This window comes from Misgurnus anguillicaudatus, chromosome 7, assembly GCF_027580225.2.
Source record: "Misgurnus anguillicaudatus chromosome 7, ASM2758022v2, whole genome shotgun sequence".
Classification (NCBI taxonomy): domain Eukaryota; kingdom Metazoa; phylum Chordata; class Actinopteri; order Cypriniformes; family Cobitidae; genus Misgurnus; species Misgurnus anguillicaudatus.
This window is the reverse complement of record NC_073343.2, coordinates 40,665,169-40,685,812: the sequence shown is the minus strand read 5'-3', so window position 1 is coordinate 40,685,812 and position 20,644 is coordinate 40,665,169.

The window sequence follows — 20,644 nt, the reverse complement described above, 5'->3', positions numbered from 1 at the left end:
CGTCGCTTGACAACGTAGAAGGGTCGCCCGATATTTGAATCCAAATCCCTCATCTTTGGATTTTGACGAAATGGGGGTATTCATGCCTGCGCTGCAAAGTATGTTTTAGGCGATTGATTTTATTGTTCAAATGTGTATTTTGCAGTAGCGTGCGGCTGTTACATTCATTGGTGCGGTCACTACGGTTACGTACCGCGGCAGAATCCCTTGTCTGAAGCGGGATCACGAATTTCTCTCTCTTTAAGTTATATATATATATTGTTCTACATTAAAATGACATGTTTACAGGACTGTATATTTGCTGTATGTTTGGGTAAGATATACCCAAGGCAGTTCGTGTAATTTAATCGATTCGTGTCCATGGACACGATTCCCCTTTTTTCGTGCCAGTCAGAACGACTTTCAATCTAATGTATTTCAATAGGAAGTATTTTTCGTGCCTGCACCACGTTTTTTTGTCCTATTATTTTTGTGTTTATAAGCACGAATTTAATCTAATGTATTGCAATAGTATATACCAGGGATTGTTTTACTTTATTTGTCATTAATTGATTACACTTTAAGCGCTACTTTACTCAACATTTAATCAGGAGATGTTTATCCTATAATATTGATTTTTCGATCGGTTTCGTGTGTCAAATACAAGAGTAAATACTACACTACCCATGAGCCTTATCGACATCTACTATGGTGAAGGCACCAGCTAAAACTACATGTGGGCCCGCTGCAGATCACAATATTTTCTCAACACATGAACACTAACGTGTGCTTGATAATTCAACAATACGATGTTATGGCCATCAATTTTGATTGTTTCTACTTTGATTGTAAAAAAAATAAGTCAGTTTCGGACGCCTGCATTTCCCAGAATCCTCTCTGCCTCCGTTGCTATGGAATCTGAGCCAGTCCTCTTTGCTATTGGGTGATTTCTTCTTCGGTACTCGTAATTGACAGGGATTCTCTCATACGCGAAAATCATTGTCCAGGTAAGTGATGCTTTCGTTTAAAGTTCACTATTTGTTTAAATGTTATAATTCACACCTTTCTTTTGGCATTACGCTGACATTGCCATACCCGTACGAAAATTAACCATGTTTTGTGGTAAAAGTGTAGTAACTACGGTTTGTGTATCGATTATTTGCAAAATGGTTTTACTAAACCAAACATGGTTTAACTTTTTTTTTTCAAATTCATGGTTCTTTCTTAACTTGCAACCTATCTCTATATACTGCATCTGTTGTACCTGTCTGTCCAGCTGTGTGTTTGTCTTTCTGTCTTTGTCTGCTTTGCAATGGCCACCAGATATACCCCTCACAAACAGGATCCCCACTACCAAGAGGGGAGGCTCATGGCTCTTGAGCTGAACCATGACCACATTCTAGCTGAAGCCAAGGTTAGAGTTTTTATTTACCTGTTAGTTTATACTTAAACATAATGGATGTGTGACAACTTAAAATAAAAATGATAAATATGGAAAAGAGATGAGTGTTGAAGATTTAATACGGTATATTGTAATAGCAACTTATTTAGCAACTAACATCCTATAATGTTCTGTGGCATGTTTTAATAAGGTAATATATTTTGGAAAAGAGAGGTTTCATCCCCTGAGTTTCAGAGACTTGGAGGATCTATGCCAAGGCTCATTAAGGTGTTTCAATACTTATGCTGTGTTTCCTTTTAGTTGTTGCATGTCTTTCACGTCCTGTACCTTTATTAGTCTTACAAGAAATATTCACTTCAACACACACAGAGCAGCTGTGGAGACGAAACGTTTATGCCCTAGAAGAGACCCTTCACAGACCTCTAAAAGGATCTTTGTTGGCTGGGGCAAGCCGAGGGGGAGGCAAGGAGGGTGACGCCAAGCCTCAGCTACAGGGTATATCTGAATTATTTCAGATTTGTAGGAATTGAAATGTAAATGGTGGACCAAATCAAATTACGGAATAACATTGTAATTGTATTTGAGTATTAACAGTTTAAAACATTTAAATATGACAAAACACATAAGAAATAGAGTATAACACTTAAGTATACTATCATGTCAAGTACTTCGTTATGTCTTTACCAAACCCTTAACAGAAATACATCTGATTTCATAAACAGTTCTGTATATATGTTGAAAAATATCATGTATGTAGTGATAGCCTAACCTGTTCTGTGTACTGTTGCAGTCACTTTTACAGGTTGAGTGCTTCCTGTCATCCAGTGTGGAGATTTCACCTAACTGTACCCTCAGCAAAACTAAATCCTCATGAGGAATTTGGTAAATCGCATTGATTAATTTGAGTTTAATTTTATTTAGTCAATAATATTAAACTTTAATTACTTAAAGTATGCTTGCTAAGAATTAATGCACAGTGCCCTGCTTTATGGTTTAAGATGCATGTTTTTGGGGGGATTTGAGAAACCAGATAAAAACACATTTAAGAGAAAAGTAAATCTAGGACTTTCATGCTGTGAGGTGATAGTGCTAAACATTGAGCCACTATGAAATCCTATACAAAAAAATCAAACCTAGAATCCAACTAAATCTTGAATAGTCTGGTTTAGTGTATTATTTTTATATGAGTTATTCACCTAGAATAATGTTAATTTTTTTTTCTCCCTAGGTGCAGAGAGTGGTTCTGTGGGGACCGTGATGTATTACGTCACAAAAAACAGCCACTCCCCAATAGGGAATGTGTAATTAATAGTTTTTTGTAGCCATCCGTCCAACCAAATGCATCATTAAAGGGGAAGATGGATATTGCACTCAACACAAGGTATGTTCTCAAAAAAGCCCTAATTTTGATGTTTTTATGTGTCTGCAGCCAGTAACAGGTAATCTAAACTAGTGGTTTTCTTTCTTTTTGGCAGTCGGCAAGATGACATACCACTGTTGTAAACGCACAAACGTAATAATGCTTTCAGGCAAACCAATCATTTTAATTATCATCAATGGTAAAACCAATTCACAGTTTAGATTTCCATTTTAGATTTGATGTTTTTCACACTATGTTTTGATGTTTTCAATGCTGTGGCATTGTACATTGCAGTAGAGTCAAAGTGCATTGTATAGCACATTACAATCCAAGTAGGGCATCGTGAGCAAGGCCTGTTGTGGGAGTCTAAACGGGGGTCAACTGCGTGCAATTTATGTTTAGTTATTATTTATTTATTTTGTGATTTTAGATATGTTCATCATTCATCAGTTCTCACTTCCCTGGACTTCAACCTTGCTACACACATGGTATCGTTATTAATCGAAACAAAGACAGATATCTTTATATTTTTGTTCTCTGCAGACAAACAAAAAATGTTAGCTGTTGCAAAGCAATTTGGTGAGTTAGCAAATGATACTACTCGAGGAGTTAGGCAGAAGGAGTGCTATACTGGGATTATAGAAACTTATAAGATGTCTCTTAAACATTCACAATGTGCAGAATGAACTAACTGTTTTAAAATAGTATGTGGTAAATGTTTTTTTTCCAAGGGCGTTTTGACTTGCCTCAGCCACTGTATGTCTGTTAAACATGCAAACAGCAAAGGACCCCAGACCTGAAAGACCTTCTGAGGAGTGGATATTGGCCAGCTTCAATAAACAACACCACACTTTACACACTGGACCTCCTGATCTCCTTTCAAGAACTCAAGGTCATCTCTCCAAGATTCTCCAGACAAGCCTTCGCAAAGCTGCTGGAGCATCGCACGAAGTGTGGAGGAAGAGTAAGTGTAAATGTTATCATTTTATTCAAAACTCCATAAGCAGACAATATCACAATTACTATTTCATTCTATATATCTTCCAGTTTGGATATATCAACGGCGATGCACTGCAATGCAGCTTCTTGGAGTTTTCATATGCTTAATTTGAATCAGACCAGCTCTGGTGTGGTGCTCCTTTCACCTGCCCAGCCTGAACGCTAGAATTGTTGGCTGCTTCAGCAGATCGAAACAGAAAGCTATATCGCTTTTGCCCAAACAGAAGGTGGTCTTTATTCCAGTATTTTTATTGGTTTATTTATTTACTTTAATTGATGGATTTCCTATTTTTCTTTCTTAGCTCTGGTGTTCCTGTTTTTTGTTTTCTTTTTTGAGGGGCCTTTTGTGGCTGAAGACAGTGCGGTGTCTAGATTTGTCAACACCATCCAAAAAGCACTGAAAATTGACAAAATAGTTGTTACACAAAAAAATCTTGTTCGGAGTTGATTTCTACTTTTGCCTACCAAGTACTCCTAAATCAAATTAGGAATAAATGCCATATACTGTATTGTATGACACCATCACTTTAATTTGATTTGTTGTGTTTGTTGTGTGTTTCATAGACTGTGGCTTGCAAATATTGGCCATTTGAAGAAAGTTGCTAGTGTCCTTCCTGATCTTCAGGAGCTGACCTCAATGAAACCTTTCCTTAATGTTATGCATGCTTGAGCCACACAAAAAAGTTTGAGGTATGTATAATATTTTTGCTTCATATGTACATGTGTAATGTACATTCATAAGAAATAGAAGTTAATGGCTTGACTACACTATTTAGATTCTTTTTGGCATAACCATTTCTTGTACAGGTTGTAAAAGCCTTTTGAGGACAAATGTGATATTGGGCTATATAAATAAAATTTATTTGAATTGAATTAGTCTTGAATTCTTAAATTAGGCTTCCACCATTTATTCACAGATTAAATGAAGTGGTAGGAACCAGGAAGGAACAGGGACAACCACCGGTGAGTGGAGCAAGTGAACAGCTACCTTTCACGTTGTGCCCGTACAACCAAATATATGTCCAAAGCAGGTGATCAGAGTGTTTGTAATATTTTTGTATACTTTTTTATATTGAGCATCATACCCTCATTATTTTCTTTCAACGGCAGGGGTGGACATGCTTACATTGCATGCAATGGGCTGGAACCATAAAAAAGTATCTCTCTACATCAGGCACTTTCCACAATATATGTGAAAGTAAGTTTTTATTTTTATTTTTTTATAAATGTTTTGTGTGTCTTTTAGTTGTTGTGTGCATTTTGCCTGTTGTTAATTGTACAATGTACAACAATCCTGATTATTGAATAACACTGTTCATCAGACATCCAGCACGAGACTGCAAGGCTAGCAGAACTAAAAACAAACCTACATCCCACAGATAAAGGAACGTCACAATGGCTTTCTGATGTGAAAGAATGGGTAGCTCGTGGTACTACTATGTGAAATTTTTAGTTTGATATTAAACAAGTGCCAAAGATGGCAGGCTTATCATCTATTTCTTAACCTCCTAAGACCTGGTGTGTCCACATACATGGACATCACATTTTTTGTTGTTTGCATCATAATACTTTATTCTGTGTAACTGGAACCTGGTACACAAACATGAACAATTACACTGCTTCATTTTCAAAAAAAAAAAAATATTTGGTTAATATATTTATTGATTTTTCCTGACCCCAAATAGCTGGAAGAAATCTAAAATGCAAGCCAAACCAAAGCTCGGGTCTTAGAAGGTAAAACAGTTGGTGACATCTCCTGCCACCATAAACAAGCCAACTTCATCTCATAATCAAATGTTATTGCACATTTATGTTGTGTTTATGTTTATTATAGTTTCTTTGCAGGAACCATACATATCAAGTAAAGTTGTTTAAACCATTAAAATGGCTTTTATATACAAATTTATCCTCTGAAATGTTTGTGTGTTGTTTAAACAGTGAATTTGCTTTCATTATCACTTCTACAGAGACATCAGAAACATCTCATGCCAGTCAAGGCACCACACACAGAAAACTTCAGCAGTCAATTGAGGGGCTTTATCTTAGTGTGATGCTGCGCAAGCAGACTCTCTACCGTCAGAATGGTATAACTATTATAATTTAATAGCTTGATAAATTCTAGCTAATGTATGCATCCTACTTTCCAACAACAATTACATGGAATTAGCATTTAATTCTGAATTCTGTTCTTGAATGTCTAGTCTGTAGGATTTATGTAGCTGTAACATTTTAGCTTCCTCCCCCAAATGGATCTTTCAGTTACCTCTTTGTCAATCTAAATTGTAATTTTCACATAAAATTCAATTGCTGCTTTCCCTTTTGCTTGTAACATTTTTTCTTGGTGAACAGTTCACAAATCCCTGTAAATGTCTTTCTAGACAGCAGCAAGCTTTGCCACCGCCTTCAAAGGAAGCTGTCAGATGACAAAAGCTCCTTCTTCAGGAGATACAGAACTACAATGATCTTGTACTAGACTCTGCCACAAACATTGACCTAGCTGTGGTGGAGCATTCCCTCACTGGAGAGAGCAGTGTGTCTCAGATATGACCGTGGGACCTTCATGGCAGTGGTATGTCAAGAATTTATTTACAGTTTTGCTTTATAGAGTATTCTGAACAAAAGCATGCAACATAGTCAGTGTTAAAATATTCATTTAATTTATTGGTGTTTGCTTATTATGTATCAGTTTGTAACAAATATGCATAATGCTATTATGCAATATGGTCTCAAATTAACATATAACTGTTGATTGATTCTTAGCAAACATTTCAGTCAAGAAACGATTGCATGACCAAGTGATGTTGACAATGCGACTGCACGAGGAAAGGGGCATTGTGGTGTTGGAGATGGCTCAACAATACACATGGTTGCAGAGCCTGGCAGTGGCTCTCAAGAACAAGATGGCTGAGGAGGGTAAGTTAAATAAAAATCCTGTCAATTCAAAGTTTGAATAAAGAAGTAACCCTTAGTCTCCGAACTTATATGGAGTAGAACGGTTATTGCTCTGTTTACCATGGTCATTTGGCTTGTACATAATAAAATAGGCATTATTGTTATTTTCAACAAATACGGCTTTGCTAGACTGTGATTTAGGTAGTACTAGTTAACACAGGACAGAGTTAAATATTTAACACAATGCCAGTTTCTTTAACTCACGAAAGTTTTAAAGGGGTCATATTATGACATGTTTTATTGCGTTAAATAAATGTTTGGTGTCCCCAGAATGCATATGTGAAGTTTTAGCTTAAAATACCCCACAGATAATTTATTATAGCATGTTAATATTGCCACTTTGAAGCACACACTCCAAAATGGCACGTTTTTGCTCGCACTTACAAAGGAAACAGCCAACATCTAAACCTGAGTTAAGAAAATAACACATAACACAGAGATGGTGATAGAGAGAATAAAGTAAAAGATTGCAGATCTTCATCAGTGTTACTTTTTAACACACTTTAATATTGGGACAATATATATATATATAACCCAGCAGTGTTCGTTTAACTAGGGTTCAAGGAAAACGAACACAAAAAGTTTAAAAAAGTTCATTACAGTTAAAATCGGAGCATTAAAAATGAGTTTAAATAATTTAGTTTCACTGACGGAAACGGAAGACTGAAATGTGTGGGTGGACTGTAATTGCATCTCTAACTGTATGTTCACAACGCTGATGGAGACTGCTTAAAAAAACGCTCTGGCTGCCCTGCAAACGACGCTATAGAAAAAGAGTAGCAGACACTCGAATACATTCTCTGGAATCCTTTTCCACCTTCTGATTGGTTGCCGCCGAATGTTTTCTCTGACTGCTGGCCACATTAACGCTCTCGTCGGTGGCGGTGTGAACGCATAGTAAGGAAACTGGCATTATTAACTCTGTCAATTAACTCCAACTCTGAACAACAATTTACTCTGAATATGTTAAATTTACTCTTTAGGTGTTCAATTCAAGTCAGAAATGTTTAACACTGAAATTTTTACTGTCCAATTTTGCTGTGTACTTAAGCACAACTATATTGAAGAAGAAAACGGTTAACCAAAAGGACCTATCAGACATTGGCTGAAACACAAAATGCTTTTTTCTGCTTTTGGTCTTTCTGCATTAAATTACCTCAGTGAGCCATCATGTTGCCTCAGTTTATACAGAATCATCTAGCTGGGTACCATTGCAACAATGCACAGAAAAATGACAGCCATTCTTGTATGTAGATTTGAATGGGTGACATTTTTTTACTCTATTGAAGTTCTTTGGCCTCAAAAAGCAAAATTAATATCAAGTTAGTTTACATTAAAGACAATCTCTTTTGTATTTTAGACAAGGGAAATGAAGGACTTTGCTGTCTCTTAAGAAGAAGATCGTCAGTGGTGTCAGAAGGGTTACAAGTCGTCCTTCAACAATACAAGACTGCATTAGGTCTTGAGGCCTCTGTCCTTCTACATGTTGAAGAAGAAGATCAAAGTGACCTCAGCAGTCCAGATACCAGCGAGGATGAAGAGGAAAACATAATTTAGGTATTTTATTTATTTATTTATTTATTTGTTTGTATGTTTGTTCTCAAAAATTGACCAGAGGCTGTTCCATCAAAGTGGATAAAGGAAAAGATTTTTGATAAGTCTCACTAATTTAAGTGGGAGTTCTGTTCCATTACTGTGGCTTAAGCCCAGTTCAGATCAAAGATTCACAACAAGACAAAGCTGTTTTAAAAGTTACAGGGGGAAGTTTTAGCAACATGAACTGGCTCATCTCAGCTCTACTCAAGCCAGCTAATGGGGTTGCTGCAACACAGCTTGTCAATTTGCCAGCTTCTGGTTTTAGAAGGTTTCAACACACTGTCAGCTTGTAACAGAGTCAACTGGTCAAGTCACTATTCAACTAAGTCAACTATTGGCTGGTTCAAGTTTTGGACGAAAGAAAGTGGGGAACAATTAGTTTATTTGTTTGAGGAACAGCTGTGTCTGTTTGCCTAAAAACGTAAAATGTACTTAACTCTTCAGGGCACCTTATGTGCACGAGCACACTATATACCTATTCTGGCTCGGTTAAAGTCAACATGGACTTGTAATTGCTATATTACACTGACTTTAACTGTAGGCTCAAGCCATTTCACTGACAATGTTAATTTAAGCAAGGCTTTTTCAAGTGAGCACAGCTTTCCTTAGCTGCATTGATGGAATATCCCTATTACTGTTACATTAAATCACATTTTTGTGTAATTAATAATGCTTTACACACCTAAAACAGCTGAACTTAACCTTCTTTTCCTACCTCTTGCTTTCCCAGATAGAAACTGCACAAAGGACTGCGTTTAAGGAAATGGACTTGGCATATATCTGTGTAGTGTTAGTATGCTAACTACATTATTATCTGTATGCATCCTATATTGTTAAAATGTTCAACCTGTGTCTAGATTATCAAGCATGTTATTTAGCACGTTGATGCTCCTTAAATATGCACAAACATCTCAATATAGGTGCAAGAATCGTATGATATTATCAGATGTAATAATTGAACTTATGTTATATTTGGATAGTGTATTCATAATTTGTGTATTTAAAGTTGCTAATGGGCATTGTTAGCCACATCACAAACTCACTGTTAAAACACTGCTTATTGTGCCTTATTGTGTTTATGTACTTGCATTGGTGCAGTAATATTGAATGCAGTAAGGTCATTGGTGTGTTTTAGCTTTGAACACATAACACAGAGCTCAACCAATCAGAATAATCATTGATAATGAAGTAAAAGTTTTAAACGGGTAAGTTGATATGAAATATTGTAAGCACATTCATCAGGATGACTTTGCTGACCTTGTGACCTTTATTACCACATTTAGGCCAAAATGTGAAAACTCTACTTGATTGAGTGTATTATAGGATATAACTGTTGTGCACCATTGAAGATAAACATCATAAATTCTTTCTTAAAGATGGATAATTTGTTGGCAATGTGTCTGTCACTATTAAACACTATAGTATGCAAAAGAAAAATACACTAGATTTGTATTTTATGATTATACTTATATTGTGTATTACTACATTTGATAGATAACTTTATTCCCTGTTCTGCTGGTGGTTTTCAAGTGAACTTCACAGTCTAGTGTTATTAAATTCAGCCTTATGGCTTGATTGACAAATTTGCATTTCATGTATTTTCACTGCTTTTATTGTGAAAGACAAAAAATAAAGTGTTTCTAAACATGAGCATATTATGTTTTTACTTGTTCATACATTTTTAGTTAAAAACAAAATGTGATTATGCATATTTATATGGGGGATCTTGGTTAATTTGACAACAGACTACATTATATAATAAATGCATTACTTTAAAGCAGGGGTGGGCATTCCTGGTCCTGGAGGGCTACTGTCCTGCAAAGTTTAGCGCCAACCTTAATGAAACCTTTAATTGCAGCCTTTGATTAGGGTTTTCAGGTGTGTTTGATTAAGGTTGGAGCTAAACTTTGCAGGACAGTAGCCCTCCAGGACCAGGAATGCCCACCCCTGCTTTAAAGCATTGGTCTCCAACAAGGTTGCCCTGTGAATTGTCTGCCAAAGCACACTCTACTAATAGCCTTAATTTAATTTAATTTATTATACTGGACTATTTATTTATTACATATTTTTATATTAGCTTGGCTTCTTTTATGTATGTTAACATTTTAAACAATTATAAAACATTAACAAGTAAAACAAAATAAAAATCATCAAGTAAAACAAAAAAGTTTTTAGTAGACTTTTTTTTTTTTAAAGTGGCCCTGCAGAATTGTTTTATCCATTGTGGTAGCCCTTGCTCACAAAAAGGTTGGAGACCCATGCTTTGAGGCAGGGGTCAACAATCCTGCTCCCGATGGGTCGGTGTCTCTGCAGAGTTTAGCCCCAACCCTAATCAAACACACCTGAAGGGCTGGAGCTAAACTCTGCAGAGACACCAGCCCTCCAGGAGCAAGATTGGTGACCCTTCCTTTAAGGCATATATTTTACTTATCTTCAAACCGCTTGCTTTTACTTATATTTGATGATGTAATGATTTTGTATTAGTATTTATACATTAACTGCAGGTATTTTGGCATTTTTAGTGAAATGAGTGATGTGGTGGTTAGTGGTTAAACCTTGGAGTGTTCTAGCAGTGGTAGAGCTCAAACTAGATCAGTAGGACCCACAGCTCTGCATATTTTGTATGTTTTCCTTAACTGACACACCCAGAACCCAGATCTGTTCATGGATCTCTCCCTTAATGAGCTGATGATCTAAATCAGATAAGGGAGACATGCAAAATGTGCAGAGCAGTGGATCACCTGGGAACAGTTTCAGATCATCAGCTCATTAAGGGAGAGATCCATAAACAGAAATTGGTTTGTCAGTTAAGGTAGACCTAGAAATTGTGCAGAGCTGTGGGTCCCCTGGGACAAGATTGAAAACCACTGGTTAAAGCAGACAACATAGATCGGGTGTAGGCAAGTTCGGTCCTACAGAGCTGCAGTCCTGCAGAGTTTAGTTCCAACCCTAATCAAACACACCTGAACAAGCTAATCAATGTCTTTAGGATTTAGACATCAGGTTAGATTATCAGTGCTTAGGCTAAAATATGCAGGACTGCGGCTCTCTAGGACCGAACTTGCCCCTGACATAGATCTTGGATGTTATTATCCAAATGAGCTAATATTTCAGGCCATGTCAAACAGTTTCTTTTCAAAGGGTTCTGTGAAGCTATGCATGCAAAGTCATGTCCAAGAAAGTATGAGAATTAAACCTTTGTCACATGACTAAACATATTGAAGAACTCAAACTAATTTGGGCACTATTTCTACATAAAATAACAAAATAAAAATGAAGCTTTGTGTTTATTTGTGTATATAATAGGTCTTCGAAGTGCTCTCTGAAACTAGGCCAGGGACAGCTTGAATCAGTGAAATGAGGAAAAAAAACATTTTATCATAGAGCTATACCAAATGCATCCTTGGAAAGGTCTTGACCTGGGGAGTAACATATGTGAGTGTAAAGATTCTACATGACTCATGCTTTCTAAATTCTGACCCTTGAACCTTAACATTTTACCATTGTTAAAAGCGTATAATCCAGCAACAAGAATGTCTACAGATGTGAGACCAATAGTTATACACAGTTCTGGACCTCACTTATCACATGAGTATAGTCACTACTGGGCACCATCCGAAAGTGCAGTACAAATAGCCCATAAACAATTTTCACCCATTTAACAATTAGACTTTTAAAATCTGACAACACTAATATTTTCCCCACCCCTTAAAACCGCTAGAAGTACCATCAGTTTTATATTACCACCTTCTAATTATGGTGAATATACCAATGTATTTAAAGACTACAATTCCCAGCAGAGACACGCCCTTGAACTTTTTACTAAGCATGCAAATCGGTGTCCATATTTGAAGTTCTTCAGACTTGAATTAGGGTTAGGCTTATAAAATGTATTTATACTATGTGTTTCAATAATCTACTACAGCTAAAACATACATTATACTATATAGCGAGGACGTCAGTTTATTGGTGATATTGTAGAGCGTTCAGCCGTCTCCCATGTGCTTATAAACTACAACATCCAGAGTAACGCGCCATAGAGCTTCGTACAAATCAGCCATAATACTTGTAGTTCTTCCGGTTTTCAGAGCGTGAATATGGTTATAGCCTACAGATTTACTATTTATATATATCAACGATATTTTACTTTAAACAGCCGAAACATAAATTATTTTGTATTTACATGTTCAGGTTGAAAAACACGGCAGTATGTCAGTTCATTCGGGGTAGTTTAGCTAGTAGCCTACTGTAGAACTGAATGCAAGGTCAATGTCGGCGGGTGTTACTGTACACTTCAAATAGCGATCTTATATTAAACAGTACCACAACAATAAATACTTTCAAAAGGTGCAATGTCTACTCTCCAGACAAAGACTTTCAGTTCACAATAGTTGTTAACTAGTGACAAAAACGGTTTAATGCTAGTATATAACAGTGATCCAGATAAGTAGCCTATATTTATAATTAAGTAGGGCTATTATCTCTAATTAGCATTTCAAAACCACTTAAAACAACCTAAGGCAAAGTTATTTCTTAGGTCTACTTTTTCATAACCCTGTCATATTGTGTTTGGAATATGATGTATGGAATCAAAAAGGATTATCTTTTGCAATATTTGTGGTTCTTCACAAAGATACAGGTGACCAAACGCTTATTTATTGCTTAATTATTCAAGCTTAAAGATCAAACAAATGCATTATCAAGATGCACAACAAATTTAAATGATGCAGCCTTTGGCAAATTGACCACATGTAGGTGCAGAGAAATGCATGATATATAAAGGAATCCTCAATTGGAGTCTAAACACTGGTGGTGGTGGTGATGAAGAAGTGAATAGCAATGCTCAAGCTCCTGATGAACACGCACTGGAAGGATACCTAGGAGCTTAAAGCAATGAGTGTCTGCAGATGGAAATGGGGTGAAAGAGTTGCGTCGTTTACCCTGAAATGACAACTGACTACAGCAGAGAGTAACATAAGATGAGAGTAAGATATGATTGGTTTAGGAAGTAACAACATAGAATAGCATAGTGCAGGACTATTCAAATCTTACCCTGGAGGGCCGGAGCACTACAGATTTTAGCTCCAACCCTGATCAAACACACCTGAGCAAGCTAATCAAGCTCTTTATGATCACTACACAATCACAGGTGGGTATGATTAGGGTTGGAGCTACACTATGCAGTGCCCTGGCCCTCCAGGGTAAGATTTGAATAGCCCTGGCATAGTGCAATGTATAATCATGAAATAAAACACGTTCCTGAAGATCTTTCTGTTTTAGCCCTTTCTTTGAGCATTTTGAGATTAAACTCCATTCGTAGCACTGGTGCCTCACAGCAAGAAGGTCCCCGGGTTTGAGCCCAGACTAGGTCAGGTGGCCTTTCTGTGTGGAGTTTACATGTTCTCCCTGTGTCAGCATGAATTTACTCCGGTTTCCTCCCAAAGGCCAAAAACATGTTAGTTAGGCAAATTGGAAATGTCAAATTGTCCCTCTCACCATGAAAATAGCCATAGATGCTGGAATGGCGTAAAGAATAATAAAGAAACCCCATGCGTCACATTTCTTGAACATTTCCAACTTTTTACCACTACAGAAGGGAAAATATGACTTCAAATGCAGCACAGAAAAATTTAATAAATAGTCAGAAACCAAAATGGAATTTTAGTGTAATACAATTTTTATTTAATTATTTTAATTAATTTGGAGAGAATCCTTTGGCTGCCAGGGATGGGTCCAAATCTCATCACTAAAACAGAAGAGAAAGTGTGGAGCACAAATTATAACATGTCTTTTATAAATATAAGTTTCTTTTTTTGTCATTTGTGAAACAGTTCAGATAAGAAAATTATTGTAGCCAAATAAAAAAAAAAAAAAAGTTAAAGTGAATAAATAAATAAATAAATAAATAAATAAATAATGCATGCATTAATTGATAAAGCAAGCAAACAGAAGGTTACATACCATACTGGACAGGGCTCCCAGTCCACCAAAATGTCTGCTTTGCCCTATTAAGGAAACAACAAAACAAAAAAGCAAACAGATGAATTTCATTTTTAGCATGATGTTTAGATTATGTTTGGCTATAGGCATTAAGTTTAAGTAACACAGTGGGTCAATGTTGATATTTACAGCATCTGATCATGGATTTTTCTGTTCCTTCTTAGCCTGTAATTCAAAAAGACTAAACACAGAAAGTATCTACCTAACAATTACGATATCAATGTTATTTATTACCCACAAGGAAGTATTTGAATCCTATATTAGACTCTGCATATGGTCTACTATGCATTTCTTTTATGACTGTCTAACCTTTGTGACTGTTGTAAGTAGTTAGAGAAATAAACAATAGAACTATAACAAATAACCAGGGGTAAAAATAGCAATGTCAACACACTGATAAAAGCATCAATGTTTACATACACTTACTCCTTTTAAGCTTTTTTCTTATCAGGTATAAGACTTTGGTCCACCTGTAGGATAGAAGATTACAGTCCAGTCATATATCCACTAAGAAAAAACTCATTAATAAAAAAAGACAAAATGCTTAGTTGTAATGTGTGCCTGGTACTAAACATTGCCATCAGAAACAAAAAAATTTGGGTGGGTCCAAAATATTTACTGGGGTAGATACCATTTTCTTGTATTCTGGTGCATTTTAATAAATAAAAAATGCTTTTATAACCTAAAAGCTTTGTTTAGCGTGTTGTGTTGTGGAAGTGCATCATGCAAAGTAGTAAAAACAAAATGTTTAATTTATAGGGACTCTAAATTAGACAAGTGAAACGGATTTGAGGAAGCAGCAACTAAAATGTGGAACGCAGTTGAATTTATTAAGGCATTACTCTGGTGCAGTGTTCTTCAACCCTGGTCCTGGAGGACCTCCTTCCAGAATGTTTTAGATGTCTCCTTAATCAACACACCTGTTTTAACTTATCAGCTTGTTAGGGAGACATTCTGGAAGGAGGCTGATGAGTTGGTTCAGGTGTTTTAAATAAGGAGACATCTAAAACTTTCTAGAAGGGGGTCCTCCAGGAGCAGGGTTGAAGAACACTGCTCTAGTGGAATAGACTTGATTGACGGTGCTCTGACAAGTGAAAAGACTAAAGGTACATTCACATAAGCGATTTTGTCGCTGTGTGTCGCTCGTCTCTTCAAGAGGTCGTTTGGGGGTGTTTCTAAATCTGGTTGTCATAAACAAATGAGTAACGTCCACTCCAGTAACTGATAAGAGACGGATGACATGAACTCCACTGCTTCGCTCTCACTGGTAGTTGCTCCAGAAAATCGCTCATCATTTGCACAAAGTTAAGCTGCATTCAGACTAGCAGTAGCAGTGTGACACGATTTCATTGATTTCAATGGAAGCTTGGTGACTTCTGGCGACACAACCGACAATGACCGTTGGCTTCTGAATGGGTGTGTCAAAGTTGAGACAAGGTTGAGAAAAGTTTAACTTTATACAAATGATGAGCTACTTTCTGGAGTGACTACCAATAAGAGCAAAGCAGTTGAGTTCCTGTCATCCATCTGTAGTCAGTTACTGGAGTGGACGTTAATCATTTGTTTATGACAACTAGATTTAGACACTCCCCTAACGACCTATAGACGGGTTGCACGGCGACGTCACTAACTGGTTGCGCGCGCAAACGAGAGGCAGAAAGAAGAGACGTGCATTGTGTTGTATGCTAGTAGCGGTGTCTGTAAGTCAAAATGCCAAGGAATTGTTGCGTGGAAAATAGTACCAACAGAGTCGGTGCTGGGTGCCTGATGTTAACATACCAGTAGATGCGACTATTACGTTATTAGCATTATAATTATAACATTATAATTCATACATGTATCACAGTAACACTGCAAAAATAAAGACAGAAAAACAGATCCAACTAAAATCAAGTCTTATTTATATACAAACAATAAAGAACGCTTCAATAATTAAGGTTGTTGCAGTAGCAGATCAGCTCACCAATCGGGCTTTCTGCCTCCTGGATGCGCGCGCACCCTGCAATGTTTGTAAACTTGCAACCCCTCTATTTGAAAGAGACGAGCGGCACATAGTAACAAAGTCACAAGTAATATGTATGAGGCTTTAAACTTTTCTTAAATTTGTCGTCCGACTGGACATGCCCAATCTGGTCACCAAAGGTCACTGTCGCTCGTGTCATTGAGCTGGCATTGAAATGAATGAGATCGTGTTGCTCTGCGCTAGTCACTGCTAGTCTGAATGCAGCTATATGCAAGTTTAAGATTAAGATGCATTCTAGTCGATCGGATTACAAGTGGACTACACTAAACACAGGTTTAAACAGTGTTCAAAACGTTTTGGGCTCATCCACTTTTGACCACATTCAGAGGTAGGCTTTTATTTTGTGAGCATGTAAAAGTTGTGCAAGCTTATTTCATCAATGGCTCTGAAATATCAGAGAAAGCTCTTACATAAACATGTACAAAACACTGTGCAGCATGTTTACTAACACCACAAGCAGCGACTTTGACATAATATTAGTTTGCGTCAATTTAAACCCGCCAATTTTCCCGCTCACTTTTAAACGAAAGCAGAGGGACTCGCTCAGTTTCTCACAGTAATTAGGATGAAGTGGTCGAAAGTGGACAAAACAGATCAAGTCAAGGTTTATTTATATAGCACAGATTTAACACAGCTGTAGTGTGTTAATCCATCTGTAAAACAGATACATTTAAATACCACCAATAATTACTCTACAAACATTATTTACATACCTGGCTTTTTCTTTTTGCGACAGAGTGCAAGATTTGTGACTGTGGCTGACCATGTGTAGACACCTGTGGGTTTGAAGAAAGAAAATTACTCATTAACCAAATAAACCTTTAACTTCTTATTTCAAATACTGGACAATCACAACATCACTGTGCTGCAGTACATGTATAAGTGTGAAGTACATGTATAGTTATTGTGATTTAAAGTTTTAAGTTAAGTGTTTATAAACAAGGACATTAAGGATCTACTGTATATATGATACTTAACATCTTCTGTTACTGGATTTTTTTTAAAAATAGCCTTTTGTTATGGGTGATCTATAAGCAATGTAACTGTGTTTCAGCTGGTGCAAAGAGTTTGCTTTACTTTTAAAAATGTCTATAGTGTATTGCATGTACAAAAAATGAAGCATGACCAAAATCAAATCTACTTTATGGTTGATCTGAGTGGCAAAATATTCTGGTGCGGCTGAACAGATTTATACAACGTTACATGTCATCTTGTAAATAGAGTTTAGTTCTGTCAATCTTCCTCTATTATCAGATTCATAGTACATTTTATAGTATTTTTAATATTCAAATTATCACAATATATTGAAATCTTAAAAAGTAGCCTAGTCACAGGCCTTTAGTAAGCACATCTAATCATTCAATTGTGTCTTTATGGAACAAGAAAAACTATGACCATATTTAACACCTACAGCTACAAGTATAAGTGTAATAATTGACTCCAGTCCTTTGAATTATTTGAAAATAATGTACACCTGCGTTGTAATACTTCACTTTGCATCATGCCACATTACCACCTTGAATGTGCATTATTTTTAATATTCAACTGCCCGTCATCAATTATTCCTAACGCAAAACACATATAAATAGTAATTTTGCACTTAAAAATGACAATCCACATTGTGTGTTTTTTGATGTCTTTATGACACATGACAAAGACACCTATTTTAATGTCAGAAAACCCTATAACATGATATGTTTGAGTTCATTTTCGCAACTTGATTTCATGCGTCCTGCAATGTGACCATTTCACATGCACACAATGCAATGTTGATGCTGAAAATATATCAGCCTTAACCTAAATAAAGCTCTATGGGAAAAACACTGGACAACAGGTAGCGTTAAGGTAACCCATAGCTTAAATACTTGAAACCCAGATATAAATTGCAACTCTTAAAATCTGTCTTAATTACCTTGGCCCTTTGTAGTGGTCGCCTGCTCCAGCTGCCCTTCCATAGTGTTCGCTGCCTCCACATGTCCCTCTGTAGTGGTCGCCTGCTCCACCATGTTTGTCATCTCTTCCAGTTGTTTGGATTCTCCAGTGGGTCACAGGGTGTGAGGTGCAGTGTAACCAGCTGATCATAATGCCACTGGAATCCTGGGTCCAACCTGTGCAGGTTAAATCATATGGATGTTTTAAAACATAAGACTTTAAAGGGATAGTTGACCAAAAAATTTATAATTTTTGATCCTCATGTTGTTCTAAACTTGTATGAATTTGATTTCTTCTGTTAAACACAAACAGATATTTTGACAAAATATTTTCTTTGTGTTCATTTGAAAAAAAAAAGAATCACTTTAACCATGAGATTGGGCTGTGCCTCTTAAGTGTTTGAATCATATGGTCTAATTTTTCCAAACCAGATTTATTGGCACTTTAGATTAGAGCTGAGGTAATGATAGACTACTGGATGTATTAGATATGTGCAAATCTATATTTGATTGATTCTATAGGACTATAACAAATACAATATATCTTTTGATCAGGAAAAAACAGAGCGCTTATATTATCAATTCAAAGAATAACACCAAGTGTGATGTTTGTTTAAAAGAAAAATGTATGCTTTACGCTTTCAAGTTAGCAGCAGCGTAAGTGTATGATGTCTCCAGCCAACATTTGGGTCCAAAAAGCTCTATCAGATTCTGAGGAAACAACAAAAATACTGATATACAATCACAATTCTAACCTCTCTCTCTCTATGTGGACATCCCAGATGATTGTTCAGTCGTTACAAGGGTAGTGCTGCGAGCCTGGAGAATGTAGTGCACAGTGTGAGTTTATAAAAGCTTAGCTTAAATGCATGAAATCAATAAACTACTTTGTTTTAAATGTCTGTTTAGATTTCACTCAAAATAAGTTTTTTTTTTACATTTTCTAGGTTGATAGAAGCACTGGGGACCCAATTAAAGCACTTATACATGGAAAAAGTCAGATTTTCATGATATGTCCCCTTTAAGATTTTAATATTGATCAAATCTTTTGCCTACTCAACACAAGCTGTGAACTGTGACTTTAAAAATACAGTGCATGCATCTCACCTTCACAAAGGTATTCATAAAAGGAACCGATCTTCTGAAGGTAGTCCTGGGCATAGGCGATAATCTCTCACACTTAATATTTTGCTTCTTGGTCTCCTTTTCACGAAGCAGAACTGGCTTGTATCCAGTAGCATGGAGTTTTTCAAGCTGCAATGACAACATTGTGTATTTACTGAATGGAATATTGGTTAATGTCATTCAGGATATTTTTTACTTCATGGTGAGTTTAGCTTTTGCATAACCAAGTATGTGAAAACAGGAAAGAGTAATACATTAAAAGAAAACAGCAAAAACATAAATGACATTATAAGGTTATAATAGAACTTTCTGTAACATTAGTAGGTTTGGCTGGTACTATGGTAACTATTGTGCAATTGGACAGTGACAATCTACTGTATAGATTTATTCAAAATAAAGTCCAAACGTTAATCATTAAATGGGTTGCTTTGGATGAACTACAGAATCTACAATAGTAGTATGAATGCAGTCTATTTGATAAATGTCATTCAGAGAATTCCCAAGTGTCACTTATATTTTGTTGTGGAAGATAATTTAGGACTGTGATGTGTTAAAGTGAAAATGTGGTTACTGAAGGGAATTGCCACTAAAAAAACCAATATATTAAAAGAGATATATAAGAATATGTAAGAAATTCTACTTACTACGGCTGCACGATAAATCACATGTGATTTTCATGCGCATCTCGTCAGTAAAGCCGGTTCTTTGATTAGTAGTACACCAACATCACCTGCTTTCAGATGGAGCAGCATTTACTACACAAAGCCATAGCTCACCGACAACCAGGGCAATCCCGCATTAATTATCGCCTGCGATATGGCCCAGCTTGTCAGTGAACTATGGCTTTGTGCAGTAAACGATGGCTTTTAAAAGTGCCTTTGGGTTTATAAAATAAGCAACGTTAAATCTAAGTTGTGACAGGTGATTCGAATGACAGGATCTGCAGGGAGAACAGAAAATTTTTCTTATGTAGTGTAAATTAGCTCTAATATAAGGCTTAAATAGTGTATCCCAATAGTGGGGATTCCTATTTTCTTACAAATATTATAAGACAAATATTAAAACTTTAGACTATATTAAGCTCACACAATAAAACAATGAACACGTTAAGTTACCCTAAAGGTTGATAACTTAAACTAGGTTAACGTTAGCTTATTAATGGGACTTTAATTAGACTTCCCTTGCAAAAATTAACCATTGTTTTACTACAGTTAAGAAAGAACCATGAATTTGAAAAAAAAGTTAAACCATGTTTGGTTTAGTAAAACCATTTTGCA